The sequence below is a fragment of the Phyllopteryx taeniolatus genome, chromosome 20 (genome assembly GCF_024500385.1).
Source record: "Phyllopteryx taeniolatus isolate TA_2022b chromosome 20, UOR_Ptae_1.2, whole genome shotgun sequence".
NCBI classification, from domain to species: domain Eukaryota; kingdom Metazoa; phylum Chordata; class Actinopteri; order Syngnathiformes; family Syngnathidae; genus Phyllopteryx; species Phyllopteryx taeniolatus.
In genome coordinates, this window is record NC_084521.1 from 8,342,642 (window position 1) to 8,354,348 (window position 11,707).

Below are 11,707 nucleotides of genomic sequence, written 5' to 3' on the forward strand. Positions count from 1 at the left end.
GTGGCAGCATGGCTCAGGTAGCAGAGTGGTCTTCTCCCAACCCGAAGGTTGCGGTTCAATCCTGAGCCCTTGTGACAATGTCGGAGTGTCTTTGAACATGAATAATGAACTCCCGGTAGCTCCAGATGATGCATCATCAATTGGTGAATGAGGAGACAGTGATAAAAGCTCTTTGAGTACCTTAAAGGTAGAAAAGTGCCACATAGGTAAAATCCCATTTATCACAGTGTTCACAATGGCAAACATACACCAACGTGGGGCACACACTGGTAAATGCCGTCAAAATCTAGAGTTAGAAGCTGGTAATGTTTTAGTCTAATAAATACATTATGTACCAGCCTCACCTTTTGATCTCAATTACTTAATTACTGTCAGTAAAAATTAAACCACAGATTAAGAGTTGCAGTAATTCAACATGTTACAGCTCGAATAATCTGTTCCAACTCTGAATATTATGTTACGTTGTCTGGTCATATTAGTCAGAAGGTAGACTAGGAGGTTTGCAGGTTTCGCTACTTCAAGCTGATAGAATTTGACTGGTCAAAACCTTGTTGACAAAAGAGCATCCATCCTATTACCTATTACCTACAATTTCTATTACATCTAGAAATGAGAAACTTCCAGTACTTATAGACATAACCATACGAGGGGACGAGTCTGCATACAGGGAGCTGGTTCACAGAATCACCATCTATGGAGAGGACACAAAAATAATTTATTGTGGATTACAGGAGGAGAGCCCCCCCACTTTGCGGCCTTTCACCACAGATAGCCTCAGTTGGGCAAAAAAATAAAATCAAAATATGTTTTTACCCATGATGATCAAGCTATTTGTCAGGGGAAATATACATAATATAACTTTAGTGATTCAGTCCAGCTGCGATCGATTCAATGCCCTGAGAATGAAATGACGTGGATGAATAAGAATATTCAGTCAACTTCATTTATTTCTTCAGATAGATACTGTTCCAGTGACAGTAACACATGGGGAAGCCAAACAATATATGTTTTGATTAAAATAAAGACAAATATGGAATTGGAGAAGAAGGTCATGTTTTTTTTCTCCGTTTTTTTTTTCTTTTCATTTTCTTCAGTTAAATGAAAGTCACAGACCAAGACAAGGCACTTGGTGTTGACTCAGTCCTGATGGGTTCAGTGCATCAGATCATGGTCATGAACAAGAAAAAGGAAACACACAAGCAGCAGATAGTGGGTGTGCTCCTATATATGAAAATGCCTCAAGCCGACTTCGTGTCCGTTAAGAGTCTGTTTCATGCCAAAGCACAGGGTTTTGGTAGCGCATATACATATGGTATTCAACTAAGTTTAACAGGTTGATCTGATCCTCGAGTCCAGCTCTGGTCATCATAATCAGCAGTCTGTCTTTTGCAACTTAATTATGTGGGTAATCATAAGTTTAGCTCAGGCGTAGGTCCTAGAATGGTCATTTTGCAACTGGAAGTTTGAAAGTTGTCAAAAAGTGTGGGGTTTATTTTTCTCTCCAGGACAGCAATTAAGCCAATGATTGGAGGCAATATTTCATAAATTTACCAATTTATCAACGACATTTAACGTGACTCAGACAAATATCATCGGTGTTTTATCAGAAGTATTCTCTTTGGTTTCCCCAAGGCGAACTGCAAATAAGAAGGCCGGCTGCTGGAGGGACATCACTGTTCCCCCGAGGACCTCTGCACCATCTGAAAGACAAACAGTGTGTGTGGCAGAAAAAGAAAGAGAATCGTGAGGTGGAAGATTAGTTAGTCTGAAGGAATAAACACAGAGCATCTGGTGAATATGTCTCTCTAGTGACACACCCGTGTCGGCCACATAATCTTGGTTTGTTTGAATTACGTATGCCTTTGGGACTGAAGTTATACACTGACAGGTCAGAGATGAGCAGTGGCACATTTGAGATTTATTTAAAAGTTGTAAAGGAGTATATTGTCTCCTGGTAGAAACTACCAGTATGTAGTAGTTTTTAGGGCTGGTAGCACAGTCATAAAGTGGTTAGTATCTGCCTCATAGTCAAGACAATCTAAACTTGACTATCCTGAGAATTTGTAATTTGCATTCTCGCCCGTGCTTGTGTGGGTTCTCTCCGAGTCTGCTGTCTGCCTCCAACGTTTCAAAAACATTGAAAGCATGTTAAATAACAAGCCGTTTTCAGGGGGGTCAAACTTATTCGTTAATTAGAGGCCACATGCAGTGGGGATAGGTACCGGGCCTAACCGCGAATAGAAAAAAAATCAGTGAATAGGGCCTAATTGACGGCCAGCATTAAAAAAAAAAAAACTTTTTTTCAAATAAGGGGCGATATACCACCAATAAGCGTTTTCCACAAAAAAATAAATAAATTATTATTATTATTTATATATATTTTTTATCAACGAATGGGTGAATCCCCAGCTGACAAACTGCAAATATGCAGGGCTCCACTGTATACTTGACCAGTAATAATAAAATCATCATATCATAGAATAATTGATATAAAAAATCTTAAGCAAGTATTTTTTTTCATATTAAATTTTTTTTTAATGCAAAGCAATACAATTACTTTAGGAAGATCTCTATCCAGTGGTTCGAGATATGAGTTTAATAACATGCTCATTACCAAAAACACTCAAAATATTTACCCAGTGAAATGAACGGAGCCCCCCCCCCACCCAAAAAAATGTTGTAATAAGTTTTAATAAGTAAAAAATAACTATATAATATTGTACTTTATACAAACATACAGTAATAACATAAGTACATAATGTATAATTAAACACCTTTTGCCATTTTATGCTTTAATTCAATAGACATCGTCCTGCTTTTGTTCATTGGCGTTTACCCCTTGGAAATATTTTGCTTTAAATCCTAACACTGCCACGATGTATGGTCCACATCTGTAGGCTTCCAGAAGACAAGAGTAAGGACATTTAAAATACATTTGAACCAATAACAATGTATGAACACAAAACAAAATATTTGAAAATGTCTCAAAGAAAAAAAGAACCCACAAGCATGAAAACCCAATTACTTGTTAACTACTAAGGAAGAGATTAGTAAACTGATTTTAATTTAAAATGCAGTGCCCACAAACAGCAACACAATAAAATTTTCCCTAACAACAAAATAAAGCCAAATGAGAACATTATGTATCTTCGATTGAACCAACCAAAGGTTTTAAAACTGAATAAGGAATTGCTCTCAGTAACCTCTGATTACATGGATGCAAACTGTCAGGTCCAGGTCACACAGTCAGCAGTCGTGTCAGTCTGGTTTCCTGCCTATTGCCAAGATTCTCAGCTGTCAGCACTGATTGAAAATAATCTCGTCGAGGAGCTCAGCAATTTGAAAGAAGGGCCATGCAAAGGGGATTAAAGAGAAAAGGGGTGGGAAGGTGGGGAGGCTGCCCAGCCCTGAAGGAACCAGGTGCAGTCTGGGGAGCTCCCCTCAATTATATCCGGTAAGTGCGACATGACAGGTGAGAAGAAATCCTTAAGAGATCCCCAGGTTGGCAGTGGGGCTGATGAGGCGCATCAGCTGGTTGACAGTATCAAGCGTAGCAGATAGGTGTCGGATGAAGAAGACAACGGGAGGAGTTGCTCTATCAGGCTGTAGCCCATCAGTCCCTGGATTGATTGTCTCCAAACAAGACAAGTGTGCAGCCATATGTTGTACGACCCCAATTCCAATGAAGTTGGGACGTTGTGTTAAACATAAATAAAAACAGAATACAATGATTTGCAAATAATGTTTGACCTATATTTAATTGAATAGACTACAAAGACAAGATATTTAATGTTCAAACTGATAAACTTTATTGTGTTTATCAAAGAATCCTTAACTTAGAATTTTATGGCTGCAACACGTTCCAAAAAAGCTGGGACAGAGTCATGTTTACCACTGTGTTACATCACCTTTTCTTTTAACAACATTCAATAAATGTTTGGGAACTGAGGACACTAATTGTTGAAGCTTTGTAGGTGGAATTCTTTGCCATTCTTGCTTGTGGTACAGCTTCAGCTGTTCAGCAGTCCGGGGTCTCCGTTGTCATATTTTACGCTTCATCAAATGCACCACACATTTTCAATGGGAGACAGGTCTGGACTGCAGGCAGGCCAGTTTAGTACCCGCACTCTTTTACTACGAAGCCACGCTGTTGTAATACGTGCAGAATGCGGATTGGCATTGTCTTGCTGAAATAAGCAGGGCGTCCGTGAAAAAGACGTTGCTTGGATGGCAGCAAATGTGTCTCCAAAACCTGTATGTATCTTTCAGCATTAATGGTGTCTTCACAGATATGTAAGTTACCCATGCAACTGGCACTAACACAGCCCCATACCATCACTGATGCTGACTTTTGAACTTTGCGTCCATAACAGTCCAGATGGTTCTTTTCCTCTTTGGGCCGGAGGACACGATGTCCACAATTTCCAAAAACAATTTGAAATATGGACTCGTCGGACCACAGAAAACTTTTCCACTTTGCTTCAGTCCATCTTAGATGAGCTCGGGCCCAGAGAAGGCGGTGTTTCTGGATGTTGTTGATGAATGCCTTTTGCTTTGCATAGTTGAGTTTCAAGTTGCACTTATGGATGTAGCGCCGAACTGTATTTACTGACATTGGTTTTCTGAGCCCATGTGGTGATATCCTTTTTACATTGATGTCGGTTTTTGATGCAGTGCCGGCTGAGAGATCGAAGGTCACGGGCATTTAATGTTGGTTTTCGGCCTAGCCGCTTACATGCAGTGATTTCTCCAGATTCTCTGAACCTTTTGATGATATTATGGACCGTAGGTGATGAAATCCCTAAATTCCTTTCAATTGTACATTGAGGAACATTGTCCTAAAACTGTTCAACTATTTTCTCACGCACTTGTTCACAAGGAGGTGAACCTCGCCCCATCTTTGCTTGTGAATGACTGAGCAATTCAGGGAAGCTCCTTTTATACCCAATCATGGCACCCACCTGTTCCCAATTAGCCTGTTCACCTGTGGGATGTTCCAAACAGGTGCTTGATGAGCATTCCTCACCTTTCTCAGTCTTGTTTGCCACCTGTCCCAGCTTTTTTGGAACATGTTGCAGCCATAACATTCTAAATTAATGATTATTTGCTAAGAACAATAAAGTTTATCAGTTTGAACATTAAATATCTTGTCTTTGTCGTGTATTCAATTAAATATAGATTGAACATGATTTGCAAATCATTGTATTCTGTTTTTATGTATGTTTAAAACAATGTCCCAATTTCATTGGAATTTGGGGTGTATCATACTACTACTGGTACCAAATGTAAAAGGGACACTTTCATTTGTACTGTACATCAAATTCACGATTCCCTCAAATTGACAAATTATAGGTGACAAAGAACAATTAAACCTATAAATAAATAGTTTTGTTTGTGCATGACTCACTGGCCACAATATTAGGTACATTTGCTGAAACTACTGTAATGACGAAGAACATAGAGGCAATATCAATGATTCTTACTTTGTAAAAAGTAATTTACAAAAAAATATTGAGCGATGAATAATGGTGGCATTTGAAAACTGCTATGAGTGAGTATCTCAAAGGTACCCGAGTGATGACTGTCACAGTCACAACAGTCACAAACTTGAAGATTTGACTGGAAGACTACCCAGCTGAACATATCATGTGAGCTGTCACGTCATGGTTCTCCATCTGGCTGTACAAGCATGAGCACTCAAAGGGTTGACTTTTCAAAATTTACTTGTACAGAGTGAAGTGAATTAATTATTATTTTTTTGTTTAGTGTGGTTTTTATTTTTTTACCTTTGAAATGTATCGCAGGGGTTGGTTTCAAATAGTGCCGGTTCAGTCATTATCTCCCACAAAATATCGGCAATCTGAAATTGTTCCATCCATCCATCCATTTTCTGAGCCGCTTCTCCTCACTAGGGTCGCGGGCGTGCTGGAGCCTATCCCAGCTGTCATCGGGCAGGAGGCGGGGTACACCCTGAACTGGTTGCCAGCCAATCGCAGGGCACATAGAAACAAACAACCATTCGCACTCACAGTCATGCCTACGGGCAATTTAGAGTCTCCAATTAATGCATGTTTTTGGGATGTGGGAGGAAACCGGAGTGCCCGGAGAAAACCCACACAGGTACGGGGAGAACATGCAAACTCCACACAGGCGGGGCCAGGGATTGAACCCGGGTCCTCAGAACTGTGAGGCTGACGCTCTAACCAGTCGGCCACCGTGCCGCCTGAAATTGTTCCACCCTATGTAATTTCTTTGTGACTGTATAATCATGTTTGTTAGCTTGCTCGCCTGTCTCCAGCATCATAGTGAGCCAGAATTAAATAATCTATGTAAGAAAAAATAATAACAGTGGATCTTCAGCAACTGTAATACAAGTACACATTCATCTGTTTAAATAAATCCAAGAAGAATTTAAACATCACCTCACTACTTGTAAACAAAATAGTTTACAAAAGTGCTATAGTACCAAGTTTCGGTATAGCTAAAGAACATCTCAACACACTGAATTGTTCTCATCAGCCTTTATCGAAAGATCAATTAAGATCTAACAAAGCCAGCGTCTAATTTGCATGAAATCTACATGTAATCTACATTACTTTACTTTCCTTTGTCACTACTTTTTCAAGAGAGAACTTACTCAGCAAATCATGCACTCACTTTTCCCAGAGACGAAGTAAGTACTCAAGCGTGAGTTAGAGCAAACATGATTTTCTGTTGATCCCCCATGACAGGAACCTTTTCAAAGAAGCTCAGAGGTCTGTGTGTCTCTGAAAAACATGAACGAGACAGTTATTGATTCTTGAGAAATATGTATGTGCAGGCCATCCATAATACATCACAGAAAGTAGACTTGTGTACATGGTAAGTAGCAAGACCAATTCCTCAGACTCAATAGGATGAAGCATCGTATCATTGGAGGAGCGTATCCAATTGTTTGGGGTTTCAGTCTCAGTTTAGACTCTCCAGTGTGGAGTTTGCATGTTCTTGCTTGTGTGGGTTTTCCCTCTTATCCCACAAACACGTTAGATTAGCTAAAAACTCTAAATCACTGGTTCTTACCCTTGTTGGAGGTACTGAAGCCTAAAGGGTTCATGTGTGCAATCACAAAAACCTTCGTAATTGGAAAAATAAAAAAGGATTTTCCGTCAGTCTATCAACACTAGTACGGGTGAATATTGTTAAGATTTTAACACTACTACTACTGCTTAATAACGATACTGCTTATCGATCCGGTACTTTAACGGTATTCTTAGCAGTACTCTTTATTTATTTATTTTTTTTGAAAAACACTATACACTAAAACTAACACACTAAGACTAACAAACAAATAACAACATTGACACTACTTTTTAAAAAATAAATTAGCTTGTCTTGCAACTGCAACAACATAAATGTAAAAGAATAAAACTATGATTTACAAAAAAATAATGTTTGAATAAATCACTATGTTTATGTTTAATGTTAAACAATTATTTAGATTTACCCACATTGACTGTTACTGCAGACTCATGTAGCAATAAGCACAAGCCAGGAGAAAAGATTTGAAAAAAAAAAAAACATGTCCAAAGTTTGGATCATTTCACAATCAATAAAAGGCGATGTAGTACAATGCGCACCTACCAAGGCACAACTGAATTAAATCGTACAACTGCACATCTTAAGTAAACAATGTTTGCTAATTAACTATAGTTGACCATGTTAGAATGAATTGTAATCCATAGCAGGTGGTTAGGATAGAGGGATGATGATTTTTTTTCTGTCTAGATCTTTAATATGGAGCCAACTGTTCATCTGTCCAAAGGAATTACTGTAGTCTTATGATCTTTAGCGTGCTGTCAGATCAAATGACATCTGGGACCTATAAATTCTTAATTCAAAGATATCACAAAATATAAATGGGAAATAAATATTGCATATTACTATGTTGGTACAGTCTATGTGAGGGGGACTAAAAATGCAGAAAACAAACGCATTAATGAGGTCTTTGATTGTCGACTTCAAGGTGATGTTAAGCACAGAAATACTGTTGTAATGAGACGAGCACATGACATAATCACACATTTTGTCTCTTTTGTTGTATATGACTTTGACGATGAAGGAATTCTGGCATTGACTGACCATGACAGTAATGAGAGATGAAAAATGTCACTTAATTTTATCATTGGTAAAACCAGTTTTCAGGAACTTACTGTATAGGTAGTATTTAAAGTAACAGGTCATCATTCTTAATATAGCATGTGGGAATCTTTATGGAACACTAACTATGGTTAATATTAATATTACAGTGTGACTTTTTCAATCAACTTTCATACCAAAGAATGAACCATCCTGCATGGTCATTCACCTGGCAGGTGCAAAACAGCCCAAAATTGCTTATGCAGGACAGTTGTTCACCAGCCACGCCTGGCAGCAGCTCTAACGACAACAACAACCACCCTATTGTGACCACCCCTAGAGAAACAAGGATACTCTACACCAGGTGTGTCAAACTCATTTTTGTCTCGGGCCGCATTGTAGTTATGATTTCCCTCAGAGGGTCGTTAGAACAGTGAAAAGTTTAATCACCAAATAATTTTATTACCATTACATAACAAATTGAGGGATAAATAGTTTTGAAATCAGAAGACAATGACAATATTTTGTTCAAGTATTGTTTACTGTAGAAGAAGGGTTTGGTAACAGAAAAATGCAATATCTCAACATTATTGTCATTATTATTATGACAATTTGGAATTTGGGTACAGATTTTAGCAAAAATCACGGAAGTTGACGAGCATGATTTGCTTTCGCGGGCCACATAAAATGATGTGGCTGGCTGCATCTGGCCCCCACGCCTTGAGTTTGACACCTATGCTCTACACTTACGTAGAAATTAAAAAAGACTTTTGGATTAAAGGTCAAATGTCTTAAACAAACAACAGTCCAGTTGCATCGATTCAGCCTTTGAGGAGATACAACAGATACAAAGTCCTTGATTAAGTCCTTGTTTTAGTCATACACTCATTGTGTGAAGTAGGGCTGGGCGATGTGGCCTTGACATAAAAAAAAAATTATAATCTGAGTTCTGATTTTTTTTTCCGCCCTTTGCGTTTAGAAAAAGCAAATGAGAATTACATTAAATTCACTGCCATTGACGGCTTTAGAAGTCAAATATCCATGTTAACTGGGAAGGCTGGCAATGAATGAGTTTTAATCAAAACAAGTTTTGCTTGTACACCCCCCTGGATTTGTTTTATTTCTCCTGATACCAAACAAGCTTTCAAATGTTTCCCCCCCCTCCCAGCATTACCTTGCATCAACTTCCACAGAAATAGAGTAATCAAAATATAGCATTTTTTCATAATGTGAAAATGAGTGCTTCCTTATTGAAAATGTCCTTTTTGTCAAAACATGCACTTGTATGTAAATACAATTAAAAATATTCTACAATTAAACACCATAAAATGAGGTGTAAAACTGCATCACTTGGCAAGTGCCTATGTCTAAGGGAAGTTCTTATCAATTACATAAGGCGAGTGGCTAATGCAAAAAGCTAAAATTTTTAGGGTTGCCAAAAACACTTTCATGTCAAGGACTTCCTGGAAACCTACTAACACATTTGTGGACAGTGTGCCTAAAAATCAGATACACATTCAAAATGATCATACTGAATAATAAAGTGACTAGCTATCATTCGTTTTTTTATAACCGTTACAATATTTACAGTCTGAAACACAATGTTGGGAAGTAGTGCTATCTTGTACAGGATACCTGAACAAGAGCCAAATTGAGGGAATGTATTGACAATGGAACAACCTTAAAACAGTGAACTCAATGGGGAATATGCTGTTGAGCCAAGAGAACACACTTTTCTACAAGGGTTTACAGTTTGACATCTTGTTTCATGCTTGAGTGATGTTGAAATTGTGAGTTGTAACCACCCTCTCTCTCAGATTTCTTTGCAGAAGTTGTGTGTTAGTCCTTTAAGTGCTTTTCTAAATATGTGATGTTAGCACCTTTGCTAAGCACAACAGTCTCTGAGGCTGCATTTCAATATTTACAGAGCTAATTCCAGAGTGAAGGAGGCCTGCTTACAGCACACATTAACAAGAGCCTCTATATAAATATCCTGGGATCACTTTTTTTTTTCCCTCAGTCCCATTCGATACACACAAATATGTAGTGATAGGAAGCAATGCGCTTTTGAAAAACATTTCAGTTTGGTCTCAAAAGAATGGCCTTCTTGTTGCAAAAGCATCAACATGATACATTATGTGCTTTTCAGTGGGGCTTCTACTCATGATGGCCACAGAGTGTTGTAACGGGGGAAAATGTGTTTTATGATCTTGGAGAAGTATCATCACAGGTAGAAACAAATCAGGGGGTGGGCTTTGGTTTTGTACTACAAAATATGCATACTGTCTTCCCAAGTGTGTGTGAGCCAGAAGATCTATCAAGGGAGCATTTTTAAACCATTGTCACAACTACAGTAGAAACACACTTTCAAGACAGGAAATATTGTTTGTTAAGGAATTGTAACATTCTGTCAGTGCCTGGATTAAAGGCAGTCGTTTTGCAACTTTATTGGCACCTCGAAGATAGCAACTTGCAGACAGTACCTCTGTGGTTTACAGTGAAACAGTGCATTTGCTTGGTATTCATTTGATTTTCTGTCTGGCAACTAACTTAACATTACAGTTGCAAGACAAATACAACAAAGGAAATTACCCAATACGGGGTTGTGCAGCCATGGTAACTGGGTGGGTATTGCTCTTTCTACGAATATCCAATCATTATATATTGGGCGGGGGGGTGACATATACATATATAACTACCATACAATGTTGTACAATCCAACACAAACTGATCCTATCCAATTACTATAACAAACAAAGTACAGATCTTGTGCTCCTCTGCGCCAGCTTGCAAATAAATTAAATACACAAGTGGCCTATATATGCCACAGGACAAAAGGCCAACAAGTGCCCCAGCTACGAGCCAAAAAGGGAACAGTACAATACACCACAAACAAGAGAGAACAATAATCCTGCCGGTCGGCATGTGCTACACAAATACAATTCCAACATAGTCATCCAGTTTGCAGTAAAATGCCAAAGACGATATGCACAAGAGGTGTTGTGACTGACTGCTCCCATTAAATCACAGCCAGCACTAAAGGCAAAACAGACCTTTTTAAGATGAGTCATGATAACGAGTGCAGCTGTTGGCATTCCTGGGATCCAATTGATGATCAGGCCTTTTTCCCTGGCACCGATTGGTGGGTTGAGTCGGGGACGAGGGACACTAATCAGGGGAGGAACAACTGAGGATTCTCAGCAAAGCACCAGCACACACAGATTAAAGACACGAACACAATAACAATTTACTGTTGAAGAAACTAAAAATCTATCCGTTTTATCTTATTTATAATTTGGTTGGCAACATGGTCGATAAATAACAAATTATTCAATTTCACTTGGTAAGCAAAATGTTTGTTTACTATGAATGGTGATTTACTGTTCAACTATCTATGCCAGTAACATATTGTGACAGGCAAAACAATTAAATGTGCTTCTACGAGATGGCAGAAGGTAAAGACTGAACTGTCTGTCCACATTTTGTGACATTTTGTTTTGTGGTGTGCCGTGAGATTTTTTCTCATGTAAAATATTTCTTGCCTCAATAACTGTTTGGAAACACTGCCATAAATTATGATGCATGCTTGAGG

At 38.5% G+C, this 11,707-nt stretch overlaps 1 long non-coding RNA gene across 1 annotated transcript; it reads right to left on the reverse strand.

The window, feature by feature from the left end:
* Positions 1-1,156: 1,156 nt before the first annotated feature.
* On the reverse strand, positions 1,157-11,236 carry LOC133469925 (uncharacterized). Its single transcript, XR_009785819.1, has 3 exons — positions 11,169-11,236; positions 6,658-6,767; positions 1,157-1,700 (listed from the first exon to the last, which is right to left on the reverse strand). It is a non-coding gene; the product is annotated as an uncharacterized LOC133469925 (long non-coding RNA).
* Positions 11,237-11,707: the final 471 nt, after the last annotated feature.